This window comes from Euphorbia lathyris, chromosome 2 (assembly GCF_963576675.1).
Source record: "Euphorbia lathyris chromosome 2, ddEupLath1.1, whole genome shotgun sequence".
Classification (NCBI taxonomy): domain Eukaryota; kingdom Viridiplantae; phylum Streptophyta; class Magnoliopsida; order Malpighiales; family Euphorbiaceae; genus Euphorbia; species Euphorbia lathyris.
In genome coordinates this window covers 22,012,392-22,028,002 of record NC_088911.1, presented here as the reverse complement: position 1 = coordinate 22,028,002, position 15,611 = coordinate 22,012,392, and the positions used below count along the sequence as shown (strand labels likewise).

Sequence of the window (15,611 nt, the reverse complement as noted above, 5' to 3'; positions counted from 1 at the left end):
CCGATTAAGCAATTTGAAGGATTATTTATTCCAAATAAACAAGTTGAGGGGGTTAGTTGTCACAAGTCTAAGTTCAGAGAGTCAGTTGCAGTGTTTGGACAATTTGGAGGGACTAGGAAAGTATTAAACTTTTTTTCAATCCATACACAAAATACAGTATTTTTTTAATTCTTTTAATTTTTTCACATCTAAAATATGTTATTAATTAGTGATACAATGAGACACAGGTAAAGTGTAGATTATAAAATTCATGACCGGAAAAATAGTTAGATGAATTATTTCTCAAATTGACATAGTTTGTCAACGTTATGGATAAAAATTGCTCTTAACATGCATAAAATTACGTAATTTTAGATCTTAGAAGTAAACTAGCTTATGGTTCTAAATATTAGAGGTATTTTTACACCTTATCCTTTTAACCTTATCCTTTTAACCTCTGACATTATCATCACCCAATAATAAAATTGTAATTCAACAAATCTTAAGAGTGTTTCGAAGTAAATAGATATTTTAAATGTTGAATTCCATAGCATATGTTAAATGAGTCTTAAAATATAAATAGACCTCCAGATTAAATTAGTCTTGTAAATTTCTCTTATACTGAATTCGATTTTTCTGAATAATGAATAAATTTAGAGATTTTTTTTCATTGCACCAGGGAACTATAGTTCCATAAGTAATGGTAAATCCGTAATATACTAAAATTACTGATAGCTATTATGTATTTAGACAGCAATTACAAGCAGTAATTCTTTTTTTTTTTTTCCCCACCTCTATCTGTATCTATCCAATTCATATCTATTTCTATCTACTGCCAAATCATTGGTGAGGTCATTGCTTAGCTAGGCTAACTGTATGCGTACAATCCTTGTAAATGTTACTCCAAAATCAGTATGATTGCTTTTTAGTTTCTAGAAGATCTCATCTAAAAGATATACTCCATTTCGATAAAAACAAAATTCCAACTATTAATATATGAGAATTTTTTTTAAAGAAAAATTCATGAGATATTAAAATTTGGGGACTAAATTTTTTTGTTTGAATAAGTACTAAGTTTTGTAAATTTGGAGACCAAGCTTATGAGTCTATAAATACAAATCTCAATTGGAAGATTAATAGAGGGGTGAAGTGTGTAAATAATAATAATAAAATTGTTGTTGTACATTTAACCATCAATTTAATTTTTTATTTTAATCAAATGATAATATGGCATGATATTAAAGCATCTTAAATTAAATGGTCGAAAATTTAAATCCTAACAACATCATTTATTGGTGGAATGAATTTATAATATACATGCTTTAAGTCTAGGGGTACTCGTGGCAGGTGTTTGGTTAATAGAGGTTTGAAAGAGTTTATTAGGTAAAAAAAAAACTAATTTTAAAAAGGTTTGTTTTTTTGAATTTTTTTCAATTAGCTTATTGCTCTGTCTATTTTGAAGGACATTTTTTTTATCTCTAATTACTATCTTTTAACTCTAAATAAAAGCTTTATTATGTACTTATCTATCATTTTACACAAACAATTATTAGCAATCAGTTACGTGTTACCAAACAAGTTTATACAAACAACTAGTCAAATCATCTAATAAAAAAGATAATCAGCTAATAACTAATTTAATCAAGGGTAAAGTTCAAATAAAACTCATATGGTTTCACTAATTTTCAGATAAAGGACTGTGGTTTACTTTTTATCAAAACGAGGATTGAGGTTTTTAACTTTAACAAAATAAGGACTTTTTCGATTGATACTATTAAAATCACATTTGACGACTTCAAAAATGACATATTTTAAGAACTATTAATATTTTAAGCAACTTTAATTCTTCAACCTTTTTATTTTGAGATTGTTTAGATGATGTTTGGTAAAGAGAGAGAAAGTTAATGTTTAGAGAGATAAAGTTCCAAAAAAGATGATTTTCGAAAATCGAAAATGCAGTTCCATAGAAAATATGATATTGAACAACTTTAATTCTTGAAAATTTTCATTTTCAGATCATTAAAGATGATTTTAATAGCATTAATCCAAGTTTGAAACTTCAATCCTTGTTTTGACAAAAAGTAAACCACAATCTTTTATCTGAAAATTAGTGAAACCACAAGGGTTTTATTTGAACTTTACCCTTTAATCAACTAACAGCTAACCGTAATAGTTATATGATGGATTAAAATAAAACCTAACAACTTTATAAAGATAAGAATTGAGTTTGGTGATGAAACAAATATAAGATTGATTGAAAGTTGAAATTGAGTGTCACCGATAAATCAAGGCTCCTTTCCTTGATATGATCAAGAAATTGGCATTTTGTACTGTTTTGGGCAGAGGATGGCCTCCCTCTCCTAAATTATGCAAATGCACATATGGGGAATTGGTGATTGAATAGATAGAGACACAGATAAGGACTTCTTTCTAGAACCCTTTTTCCTAATAAATATAAACCATACAACACAACACAATCCCAGCCATCTTCAATAAATGCCCTTACATTATCCGATAGCTTATTTTTTTACAATTAGCTGAAAAATAAGCTGATTTGATGAGGTGAACGTGTAAATTTGTTTGATAAATTTAACTTATTGTTAATAGATGTTTGTGTATAATGACAAATAAAAATATGGAAGTAAAACATTTATTTGGGATTAAAGGATATTAGTTAGGAATAAAAATGTCATTTAAAAGAAATTGAACAATAAACTAATTGAAAATGCTTCTAAAACCATTTTTTTCAAAATTAGTTTTTTGGACCTAATAAGCTCTTTCAAATATCATTATTAGAAGTTTCACTGATCAAAAACTTTAAAGTGGCTCAAACCTCTAATTTTATCCCAAAAAAAAAATAATTTACCAAACAAGGCCAAAATCTAACCCACTCCAATCTGTTTTAGTCAAATACAAGTTATTAGATCATGTTTGTATATGTTTCTTTTCTTATTTTTCCTATTTTTATTTTATTATTTATTAAAAAAATGAAAATAGACTATAAAAATGATTATAACTAGTGTGAACAACCGTGCAATGCACGGGATTAGAAATGATTATAATTTTTTAGAATAAATAATTTATTAGTTCCTACTTTTTATTTAATACGCTGTTTTGTTCCTTTATTTTGAAAAACACATTATAAGATTCCTAGCTTTTGCTAATATTAATCCTTTTATCATTTTGTCTAGTTTTTTTTAGATTTGAAACTGTTTTTCAAAATAGGGGACCAAACAGTATATTAGATAACAAGTAGGAGACTAATAAATTATTTATCCAATTTCTTATAGTAAAATAAAAAAATTAAATGATTTTACTTAAAAGTATAGTAAAATGATTTCTTTACAACTTTATTTCAAATTGTAGAAAATATAACTTCGAACATAAATGAAATGGATAACGATAATTTAATCGAATTATATGTTCACAACTAACTAATTTAGAAAGGGCTTAATGTTACAAAAATAAATAAATAATAAGCGACTTAATGTGTAGGTGGACTTGGAGAGTGCCCACTTTGGTACTTCCTTTCCTCAGTTGGGGGAGAATGCTATTAAGGATGCTTTCCATCCTATTGACCTAAAAGAAATTGATCTGGCTTTTTCTAGCATCGGTTCCACTAAGGCTCCTGGGATCGATGGTATCCCCGCTAGTTTCTATCATAAACACTGGGACACTGTGAAAGAGGGCATTTACAGCTTTGTGTTAGGTGTTTTTGGTGGTTCTAATGATATCAGGTTGGTTAATAAAACCCTCCTCGTTCTGATTCCTAAGGTTGATAAGCCTTCTTCCTTTCTTCAGATGAGACCCATCAGTGTTTGTAATGTTTTGTATAAAGCTATTACTAAGATTGTGGCTAATAGAATCCGAAAGATCCTTCCGGATATTATTAGCCAGAATCAAGGGAGCTTTGTTCCTGGCAGACAAATGATGGATAACGTTGTAATTGCCCAGGAGGTTGTCCATTCCATGAAGATTAAGAAAGGTAAGAAAGGGATCGTGGCTCTCAAACTGGATCTGGAGAAAGCCTATGATAGACTTAACTGGAGCTTTCTTCTGGATAGTTTAGTTAAAGCTGGTATCCCGGAAAACTGGAGGAATTTGATTGAGAAGTGCATCTCCTCTCTTGTGTTCCAGGTTATGATCAATGGGGACATGTCGGATGAGTTCTCTCCCTCCAGGGGAATTCGTCAAGGGGATCCTATGAGCCCCTTCCTTTTTGTTATTGCCATGGAAAGACTGTCTCACCTGATCCAAGAGGCGGTGAGTAAGGGGACTCTCCACCCTGTTTCCATCAACAGACATTGTCCCCCTATTACCCATTTGTTCTTTGCTGATGATGTGATGCTTTTCGTGGAGGGTAATGAGGAGCAAATTAAGGTGGTAATGGATATCCTCAATTGCTTTTGTGATGCTTCTGGCCAGAAGATTAACATCCAAAAGTCCCGTATGCTTTGTTCTAAAAACATGGACAACGGCTTGTGCAGAAGACTTAGTGAGCTCTCTGGCATCCCCCTGACTCACTCGTTGGGGAAGTATCTTGGGGTCCCTCTTCACAGTGACAGGGTCTCCAAAGCCTCCTTTAAAGACATTTTGGACAAAACTAACGGTTTGTGTGCTAGCTGGAAAGCTAATTCTCTTTCCCTTGCAGGTCGCCTTACTTTAATCCAATCTGTCAACTGCGCGGCTCCGAACCACATCATGCAAGCCTGTAGGCTCCCTGAGCCGGTTCTTAACGACCTTGATAAGATTAATCGGCGCTTCCTGTGGGGAGAGTCTGGAGATGGGAAAAAGGTTCACCTGGTCCCTTGGAAGGAAGCCTGCCAGCCTAAAAGCAGGGGGGGTCTTGGTATAAGGCAAGCTAAGGACAACAATAAAGTCCTTCTGATGAAGCTTCTTTGGAGAATGTGGCAATGCCCCTCCTCTCTTTGGGTTCGTCTTCTTTGCGACAAGTATCGTAAAGACAGAATTTTCGGTGGCCCGAAGGAGAGGGTTGTCAACTGTTCCTTCCTCTGGAAAGGGCTTAGCGCTGTGTTTGCTGAGTTCTGTACGGGGATTGGCCTGGAGGTGGGTAATGGTAAATCCATTAGTTTCTGGTATGACACCTGGATTGGTGATAAACCGCTGATTGAAGTGTGTAGTTCCCCTCCGCCTAGTGATATCCGTCCCTGGAAGGTTGCTGATGTGGTGGACTCGGAGGGAGACTGGATCTGGTCTAAGTTCGACACTTTCTTTAGCCTGGAGACCCTCCTTAAGATTAGAGGAGTGAAGATTAGTAATCAAGAGGAGGATAAGGACAGACACTGTTGGTCCTTGACTAATAATGGCACTTATTCTTGTAAATCGGCCTATGAAGCTTTTTCCCCTAATAGGGCTGATCCTCCCTTGGAGATCTGGAAGCCCATTTGGGCCCTTAAAATCCCTTATCGCATTAGAAGTTTCCTGTGGCTGGGAGTCAAGGACAGGCTGCTCACTAATGCGGATAGGCACAGAAGGCTCTTGGCTGAGTCTGGAGTCTGTAGTAGATGTAGAGGCCATATGGAAACCTTGTGCCATGCTCTGAGGGATTGCCCTAATAGTAAAAAGATTTGGGAGGGGATTCTCCCTCACCACACCCTTCCTTCTTTCATGGCTCATTCTGAAGTTGACTGGTTCTCTGTTGGAGCCAATGGGAAGTTATTGGCCAATATGGAGCACGGTGACATTTTCTTCGCTATTATCTGTCACCAAATTTGGAAATGGAGGAATGAGGAGTTATTTGCTAAGAAGACTGTCCTTATTCCTGACTTACTTGATTACTTCTCGAAAAAGCTCTCTGTTATTACAAAAAGCTTTGAAGGAGAGCCCCTTGTTAGACCTTCCCAGGATAAGGTGGTCCATTTAGTTGGTTGGAGTAAGCCCAGAGAAGGGGTTGTGAAGTTGAATACGGATGGCTCCTGCCTTAGCAATGGCAGAATTGCTGCTGGAGGAGTTCTTCGGGATGCTGGTGGCGCTTGGCTGGCTGGGTTTACCCATAATTTGGGGATGGGCTCATCCTTTTCTGCGGAGCTCTGGGGTATTCTGTCGGGTATAAAACTTGCCATTCGCATGGGTGTTAAGAGGCTATCGGTGGAATCTGATAATTTGGAGGCAATCAATAGGATTTCTGATAGCCAGACTTTTTGTCTTAATAGCCAGAATCTTATCAAAGCTATTTTAAGGCTTCGTCCTGCCTTTGAGGTTCTTAGTTTTTTCCATATTTATAGGGAACAAAACCGCGTGGCGGATCGCTTGGCAGCTGCTGGGCACGGGGGGATATTAGGTGTTTCTACCCTTTCTATTCCTCCTCCTTTTCTTTTGTCTACCCTCCTAGAGGATAGGGTTGGGGTCAGCCTTCTTAGACTGATTCCGGATTAGGTTTTATCTGTTTGTTTTCCTTTCCTATTCCTACCAAAAAAAAAAAAGATTAAGAGCTTAACATAATAATAAAAAAAAAACGTCATGAACCGGAGGATGGATTTTTCCTAAACTGTAAATTTCAAATTTAATGAATAAAATTTACCAAATTTAAATTTGGGATTCACATATAATACAATATTAATTTGTAAGACATATTTCAATTATAAAATAATAAAAGGTCTAATAAAAATTGAAAGTATGTCAAATATAGTTATTGTGATTTTTCCAATTTGGTACTCTCAGAAATGTAAGTTATATAAGATCCAGAAAACAAATTTGATAAAATGAATGGTAAGGATTTTACTTATTGATAACATTCAATAATAAAATATGATATACTATTATTATATCTTCAACGTTTCACTATCAAGATAATCTATACTATATATAATAGCGGAAGCAGAGAGAAAAGAAGAGAAGTGTTTTAGAATGTCTAATAAAAATATTTACGTAAACTTCAAAGGTTTTACGTAATATTTTCCATAAAGTTTTTGGATTTTAACTCCTAAAATAACAAGGTTACGTAAATTTAAACCAATTTTACGTAAATTATGTCTGAAAATAAAGTTCCAAGATTTTACATAAAACTCTATTTTTCATAAGGTTTGTGGATTTTTTTCTTCTAAAATAACAAGGTTACGTAAATTTAGCCAAACTTTACCTAAATTATGTCTAAAAACAAAAGATTTACGTAAAGTTCAAAGGTTTTACATAAAACTTTATTTTCACAACGTTTGTAGTGTTTTTCTCCTAAAATAACAATGTTACGTAAATTTAGACTAATTTTACATAAATAATATCTAAAAATAAAATATTTACGTAAATTTTAAAGGTTTTACATAAAACTCTATTTCTCACCAGGTTTGTTGGCTTTTTCTTTTAAAATAACAAAGTTACTTAAATTTAGTAAAATTTTACATAAATTATGTCTAAAACTAAAGATTTACGTAAATTTCAGAAGTTGTACGTAAAACTCTATTTTTCAGAAAGTTTGTGGTGTTTTTCTCCTAAAATAATAAGGTTACGTAAATTTAATCCAACTTTACGTAAATTATATCTAAATATAAAAGATTTACGTAAAATTCTAATGTTTTACGTAAAACTCATTGTTTCAAAGTTATTTATTTTTTTATAAAAAAATAGAACTTTACGTAAATTATGTCTAAAAATAAAAGATTTACGTAAAGTTCAAACATTTTACTTAAAACTCTATTTTTCACAAGGTTTATCGATTTTATCTCCTACGATTACCTATATTTAGTCCAACTTTATGTAAATTATGTCTAAAAATAAAAGATTTACGTAAAGTTCAAATTTTTTACGTCAAACTTTATTTTTCACAAGGTTTCTGGTTTTTTTCTTAAATAATAATACGATTACGTAAATTTAGTCTAACTTTACGTAACTTATGTTTAAAAATAAAAAGATTTACGTAAAGTTCAAAGGTTTTATGTAAAAATCTGTTTTTCACAAAGTTTCTAAATTTTTTTTCCAAAAGTAACAAAGTTACATAAATTTAGTCCAACTTTACGTAAATTATGTCTAAAAATAAAAGATTTACGTAAAGTTCATAGGTTTTACGTAAAACTCAATTTTTCACAAAAGTTGTGGATTTTTCCTCCTAAAATAATAAGGTTACGTAAATTTATTCCAACTTTATGTAAATTATGTCTAAAAATAAAAGATTTACGTAAAGTTCAAAGGTTTTACGTAAAACTTTGTTTTTCACAAGGTTTCTGAATTTTTTCTCCAAAAATAAAATGGTTACGTAAATTTAGTCCAACTTTACGTAATTATGTCTAAAAATAAAAAATTTACGTAAATTTCAAAGGTTTTACGTAAAACTCTATTTTTCACAAGGTTTGTGGATTTTTCGACCTAAAATAACAATATCACGTAAATTTATGCCAATTTTACATAAATTATATTTAAAAATAAAAGATTTACATAAGATTCAAAGGTTTTACGTAAAACTCTATTTTTCACAAGGTTTGTGGATTTTTTCTTATAAAATAACAAAGTTATGTAAATGTAGTCCAATTTTACGTAAATTATATGTAAAAATAAAAGATTTACGTAAAGTTTAAGGGTTTTACGTAAACCTCTATTTTTCACAACGTTTGTCGATTTGTTTTCTCCTAAAATAACAAGGTTACCTAAATTTAATCCAACTTTACGTAAATTATGTCTAAAAATTAAAGATTTACGTAAAGTTCAAAGGTTTTACGTAAAACTCTATTTTTCACAACGTTTGTGGATTTTTTCTCCTAAAATAACAAAGTTACCTAAATTTCGTCAAACCTTATATAAATTATGTCTAAAAATAAAAGATTTACGCAAAGTTCAAAGGTTTTACGTAAAACTCTATTTTTCACAACGTTTGTGGATTTTTTCTTCTAAATACCAAGGTTATGTAAATTTAGTCAAATTTTACGTTTAATTATGTCTAAAAATAAAATATTTACATAAAATTCAAAGGTTTTATGTAAAACTCTATTTTTCACAATGTTTGTGGTTTTTTCTTATAAAATAACAAAGTTACGTAAATTTAGTCCAATTTTACGTAAATTATGCTTGGAAATAAAAGATTTATGTAAAGTTTAATGATTTTACGTAAAACTCTATTTTTCCCTTAATGTTGGCATTCAAGAGCAATTTTACCCCTAACATTGGCAAGTTGGGTCAATCGGAGAAATTCTTCATCAAATTGTATTCTCGATCATGAATTTTGTCATTTACACTTCACATATGCGTAACAAATCACAAACATATGATTAAACGTGATTTTTTAAATTAGAATATACTTTATTTGTAGAAGTTGGACAAAAAAAATAAATATTTTACCGAATTTAAAAATATTAATTTCCAATTCTATTATTAAATCATAAAAAAATTGAAATTTTTTTTTAGAATAACTTACGTGCAATTGGTGCAGAATGAGAAACAAAATATCTGTGTTTTCTAATACTGTCCAAAATTGACCCAACTTATCAATGTTAAGGGTAAAATTGCTCTTGACTCTTAACGTTAGGAATGAAATTGCACCATTTTAAACGTTAAGCGTAAAATTGCTCCCACCTGTAAATGTTAGGTGTACTTTTGCACCTTATGCCAAAATAAAATAATGAAATTCTACTGTTGCAATTATAATACAATCTTTGAATCTCATTTTATTTACAAATGAATTCTTTTGTTTTGTTTCTATTGAATAAATAAGATTTGGAATTTATTTAAATAAGCTACAGTTTGTATTTGGTGTAGAAATAGAATTCATTTTGTTTTAATATTTCTAGAATAGCATTCCTGTTTGTGTACGCCTTTTGGTAAGCGAGAACGTGAATTTGTCGGTAAATTCCACATGGTTGAAAAATGAAATGAGATAAATTTGTTAAAAACTTCTAATCGAGACGATTGTGTTAAATCGAAAGGACAAATCGACTAAAATTTGCCATTAATTTCTGAAGATTAAGAATTAATTGAAATAAATTTACCACAGCAAGAAATGAAATGAGAATTGACTTAATATATCCACTAGTTTACCTATCTAATTAACTTGAAGATGTCAACCATGAACTAGATTTGCAAACTACAACACTTAATTATAACAACTAAGTGAATATTCAATAGAATTATATATTCTAAAATTCTAAATTATAATAATTTAAGAATAACTCAATGTAAGAAACAAAAGGTATTTGTTTGTAGTTTTGAAATATAGATTGTGCTATACTCATTTACAACAAGCTTGAGCATCCTTGAAAGTAATAGGATATTCATGCTATGATATGTAATCTGCTACTAGTGGAGGGACAATTGTGCAACCTTTTAGATTTTGCTCAAAGATAAAGACCAACTTTGATTAGCTTCTCCTGAAAATAAATATTCACTCAACACTCAAAATCCAATATAACAATTACAAAGAATATGATACTAAAAGTTTACCTCATCAAATGCAGCAACAATCATTTGAAAACCCCAACTAGTTAAAAGATTAAGGAATTGTAGTTGTCTTGTATACTAGCTAATAACAGTTTAATCCTTTGGTTAAGCATAATTTACACACTTCAAAACAATCAAGCCCAGAAAAATGGACCGCATAAAGTATACCAGTTTTATAAGCAGCACATGGCGCAGCAGGAGAAATTAAGAATTCAGCTTGTGCATTTTTAATATGTAATATGCTAATTTTAATATTGTAGGTTCGTGAAATGTCCTATCATGCTTCTGATGGATATATGAATCATGCTTTTCCACTTGATGAATTAAGACCTCCATCATGTGAAGAAGAAGAATCACTTGGAGGTTATGCCTTGATTCTAGTTGGTTAGATGATTGTTATTGTTTCTAAATCTATCAGTAAAGGTGTTGAACTTTGTCTAATATCACAATCCTGACTCTGTTACAGATTGACTCCTTAGACACTGGCTCTACTCGGTGACCGAGGTGTTTTACTTCCTCTGTTGAATGGATTGGTAAACATCTTCGTTTTGATATAGTGAGTATGCATTTTTTGCTTGGATTTCATTTCTTTGCATTGAGACAGTATGAAGAATTAAAGTTAAACAGAAATGTTGGAATTAATATTGGCTTTTGTGCTATTATAAGTTGGTCAGGAATCCATACAATGTTTTCTAATATTATCTTGCATTTTATTAGAAGAAATTATTGCCTCACTCCAATATAAAGTATCAAGCAATCACTATTTAAACTGTTATAAGTGTTTTGGAGGTTCAAAATGGTTGATTCTTCGAGAGTCTCTTGGCTGCCTCATGGATTCTAATGATCTCATTCACAAAGGATTAATCTAAAGCATGCAGCCATATCTTGAAGTAGTAAGAAATGTTAGTTGTTAGTGTTACCATTATTGATGGTAGTTTTACTTCAAGTTTTCATATCTGATTCACGGACATGCTTAATTTAAGAAAATGCAAACATCATTAGTTTAAGCAATACACCTTGAATCAAGCAACACAATATTGAATTTAAACTTAAAATCAAAGAAAAAAAGGAAGAGCATAATAAGGCGAGCTTACTTAAAGAGGGCAAAACTTCAATTCAACCTGGGCCAAGCAGGCATAGGGTATAGAAGAAAAACTTGCAGACTGCAACACTATTGGATAAGGGAATTGTGAGAAATTGGAAAAATCAAATATGGGCACACGACTGGTCATAAGAATTTTTACGAAAAACACAAAAATGGATGAGGATATAGCTTTTGATTTTAATAAAATGTGAGTGTAAATAATTGAACACTTCATTGCCATTGTTTATCATGATTGGAGCATATGAAGGAAGCTAGGTTCACACTTTAAATTAATAGTCACTTCAGAGTAACTATGAATCTGTTTAGATATATTAACTTTTATTTCTCAAGTGGTCCTTTCAGGATCATCTTTCTAAAGTCGTCCTGTCCACGCATGTTAATTTGTAAGATACACTGCATGTCCTTGCTAATAAATTCTCACTTGGAAACTACCATGGGATTATTTGTATCCTAATATTCATAGAAGAAGAGAACTCATTAATGAAAACAAAGTGTTTCACTTTTTATTTTTATTTTTATTGGCTCTTCTAACTTAAGTAAATTGGAAAGTACTTGCCGTGTATATATGCATATGCCTACTTATTCTAGCCTCTTGAGCCCTCACCATCTGTCAAATAATAATAGGATTTTTCTCTTAAATTTTATGGGCAAAATACTCTGGGATGTGATGAAGTTAGAGATTTACTGCTTTTCTTTGGGTTTTCAGTTTTCTCAATAGGGAAAACAAGTATTCTGTACGCCTGGTCTTCTAATGGCTATAAAATTGCGTTCTATCATTTAATGTGGTTTTATTTTGTTTTGTTTGTGCAGTTACGAGTTTCAGACATTAGGCCATAAGATACGATAGGAGTGAACTAATTATTTACATGATAAAAGGGGCATTTAGGCTATCAAATTGAAAATGCTTGCTAACTGGTAATGCCTATATTGGTAATTGATTTTCCACATGTAAAGTCACAACCGTAAAAGAATGCCTATATTTTGGAATTGACAAAAAGTTGACTTTCTGATGATTTAAGACACATGAGGGAAGGTAGAAGTGGATCCTATGTAAAAGCTAGAATCCTTAATTGATTCAGAATCTAACGCATTAGGTAGACAAACTCTTAAGAACGTGGCTAAAGAGTTTAAGCAACTTAGCATTGAGAAACATAAGTTTCTCAGGATTTAAGACATATGAGTACTAAGTTAGGAAACTAGAAAATTTCATTTGAGTTACTAAGTTGTTGAATTTGATTTTAACATCAATGAACATTATGAAAGCAAATTCGTAACCAATTTGACAGTATACAACCTAGTTTCTAAGGAAAAGACTTTATTATTAAAGTATAGAATAAATATGAATATGCAATACAAACTCAGGAGCCAAATGAAAGACATGAGTTTACCAAAAAAGAAGTCATAATAATGCTAATGACCAAAGGCATGAACCATGTAGCAGAAATTATAGACAGGTGTTCAGACAGTGTAAATACTTATAACTACCAATCAACAAGGTTCATTATTTTGTATCTTTATCTATTATTTTGTATCTTAATTAGATAAAGGGATTGCAAACTTACCGGAATTATGAAAGGGCCAAACAATTCAATAAATACAATCTGGTTTCACAAAGGCCAGCTCAAGCAAGATAACATAGATACTTGTTAACTCTCCAATTGAAAGATTTCGAGGATCAATTTCAATTGGAAAGGGTTTCTTTACGAAAGCTAAAACCAGCGCACTATGAGGTTCAAACAAAAGAAGAAGAATTTCAATCATGAGTAATCCAATTCAGTTTTCAATGGGAAAGGAAAGGCATCGTATTCAAAACTTACCAGAATTATGAAAGGTCCAAAAAATCCGATCAATACAATCTGGTTTCAGATTGAATTAGGTCAGTTCAAGGATCAATTTCAAAATTGGGAAAAGATTCTTTATGAAAGCTGAAACCAACGAGATTGAAACGAAAGAAAAATAATTTCCAGATGGAGGAGTTTGGCGGTGGAGTTGAGTTTCAAAGATGGATGTCAGTTGAATTCAAGAGACACTAGGTTGGAGACCAAGAAAGAAAATCTGAGTTGAGTTGAAGAGCAAGAGTCCATGAATTACGGATAGAAGCTTTTGGAAATTGGAGAGAAAAGGTGGAAACCGGAACAAAAGTTAACAAGTTACTATCTCTGAAAAACGTTTACAGATATTGAATGGTTTGGATTAATTCCATTTTAAGTAAGGGTAGAGTAAGCAAAGTAAACCTTACTTTGTTTTTTAACAAAGTGAGAATAGCCTATAATTGAACTGTAAACAAAATACCACCATATTAACATATTAAATAAAATGAAAATCCTGCTTGCATTTAGATATATATGGAAATATATTAACAAACTGGATTTAACAGCTTCAAGTTTGTCTATGGTGTTGGTTGGCAGATAATAATTTTCTTTGTTAAACCCTCTATTAATCTAATTTCTGCACCTCTTCTTTTTTTTAAGAATTGTTCACACAATCTTGTAACACAGACCATTGACACAATATTTTGAAATATTAATGGATGGATTTTCAGCAAACCACTTTGAATGTTCTACCAGCAAGCATAATTTTTAATCCCAATCAAACAATACAATCTTTATTGTAAAGCATTAATAGATCATAATATTTAAGGTAAAACATTACGATTATACATTTTAGACGGTTTTGTGAGCACATGCCTTAACTTTAATTCATTAATTGTAAATTTTCTAAAAACATCCTTATGAGAACAATATCTAATTCTTCTTAAACCAAAATCTCATTTCACTTTCCTACCATGTGAAAACAAATGCATATAGAAAAATGAAAAATCATTAATTACTTCAAAGAAGCAAGTCACATTTGTACTATAATTACCAAATGACAATTCGATCAAGAGAGACAATACAGAAAGTCATGTATCAGTGACAATTAGAACAATGAAAAATTCCTACCAAATTCATTCTTAAATTGTAAAATTTTAATCAGTACCTACATAAATTCATTCGTAAACAAAAATTATGATTCTGATTAGAATTAAAAATTACTTTTAGATCAACATAAAATCAGTAATTGGTAGGAAGATGAAAAATGAGAAGTGGGTGGAAAGAAGTAAAAATTTAATTATGATAAAAATAAATATAATTCTAAAAATATGAAAAAATATAAAGCCTGTTTGAATGTAAGCTGCTTTAGTCTGATGTGGTGGATTCGGAGGGAGACTGGATCTGGTCAAAGTTCGACTCTTTCTTTAGTCTGGAGACCCTTCTTAACATTAGAGGAGTGAAGATTAGCAATCAAGAGGAGGATAAGGATAGACATTGTTGGGCCTTGACGAATAATGGTACTTATTCTTGTAAATCGGCCTATGAAGCTTTTACCCCTAATAGGGCTGATCCTCCCTTGGAGATTTGGAAGTCCATATGTCCCTCAAGATCCCTTACCGTATCAGGAGCTTCCTTTGGCTGGGTATCAAAGACAGGCTCCTTACGAATGCGGATAGGCACAGAAGGCACTTGACTGAGTCTAGTGCCTGTAGTAGATGCAGAGGCAATGTGGAAACCTTGTGCCATGCCTTGAGGGATTGCCCAAATAGTAAGAAGATCTGGGAAGGGATCCTCCCTCATCACATCCTCCCTTCCTTCATGGCCTTTTCTGAAGGGGACTGGTTCTCTCAAGGAGCCAAGGGGAACTTGCTAGCCAACATGGAGCACGGTGCCATCCTCTTTGCTATTACTTGTCACCAAATCTGGAAGTGGAGGAATGAAGAATTATTTGCGGGTAAGGCTGTCCTTATTCCTGATTTACTGTTTTTCTTCTCGAAGAAGCTCTTTGTTATTACTAAAAGCTTTGAAAGAGATTCCCTTGTTCGCCCCTCCCCGGATAAAGAGATCCTGCTAGTTGGCTGGAGTAAGCCTAGAGAAGGGTTTGCTAAGTTGAATACTGATGGCTCCTGCCTTAGCAATGGCAGAATTGCTGCTGGAGGAGTTCTTCGGGATGCTGGTGGCAATTGGATGGCGGGGTTTACCCATAACTTGGGGACGGGCTCCTCCTTTTCTGCGGAGCTCTGGGGTATCTTGTCAGGTATTAAACTCGTCATTCGCATGGGTGTTAAAAAGCTCTCGGTGGAATCTGATAATCTGGAGGCTATTAACAGGATTTC

General features: G+C 32.2%; 1 long non-coding RNA gene across 2 annotated transcripts; it reads right to left on the bottom strand.

Annotated features, from left to right (window-relative positions):
• Positions 1-9,940: 9,940 nt before the first annotated feature.
• On the bottom strand, positions 9,941-13,644 carry LOC136217234 (uncharacterized). 2 transcript variants are annotated; one of them, XR_010683452.1, is made up of 4 exons: positions 13,279-13,644; positions 13,024-13,184; positions 11,451-11,527; positions 9,941-10,286 (listed from the first exon to the last, which is right to left on the bottom strand). It is a non-coding gene; the product is annotated as an uncharacterized lncRNA (long non-coding RNA). The 2 variants fall into 2 exon arrangements; XR_010683453.1 differs by lacking the exon at positions 11,451-11,527 and having other exon boundaries at positions 13,279-13,642.
• Positions 13,645-15,611: the final 1,967 nt, after the last annotated feature.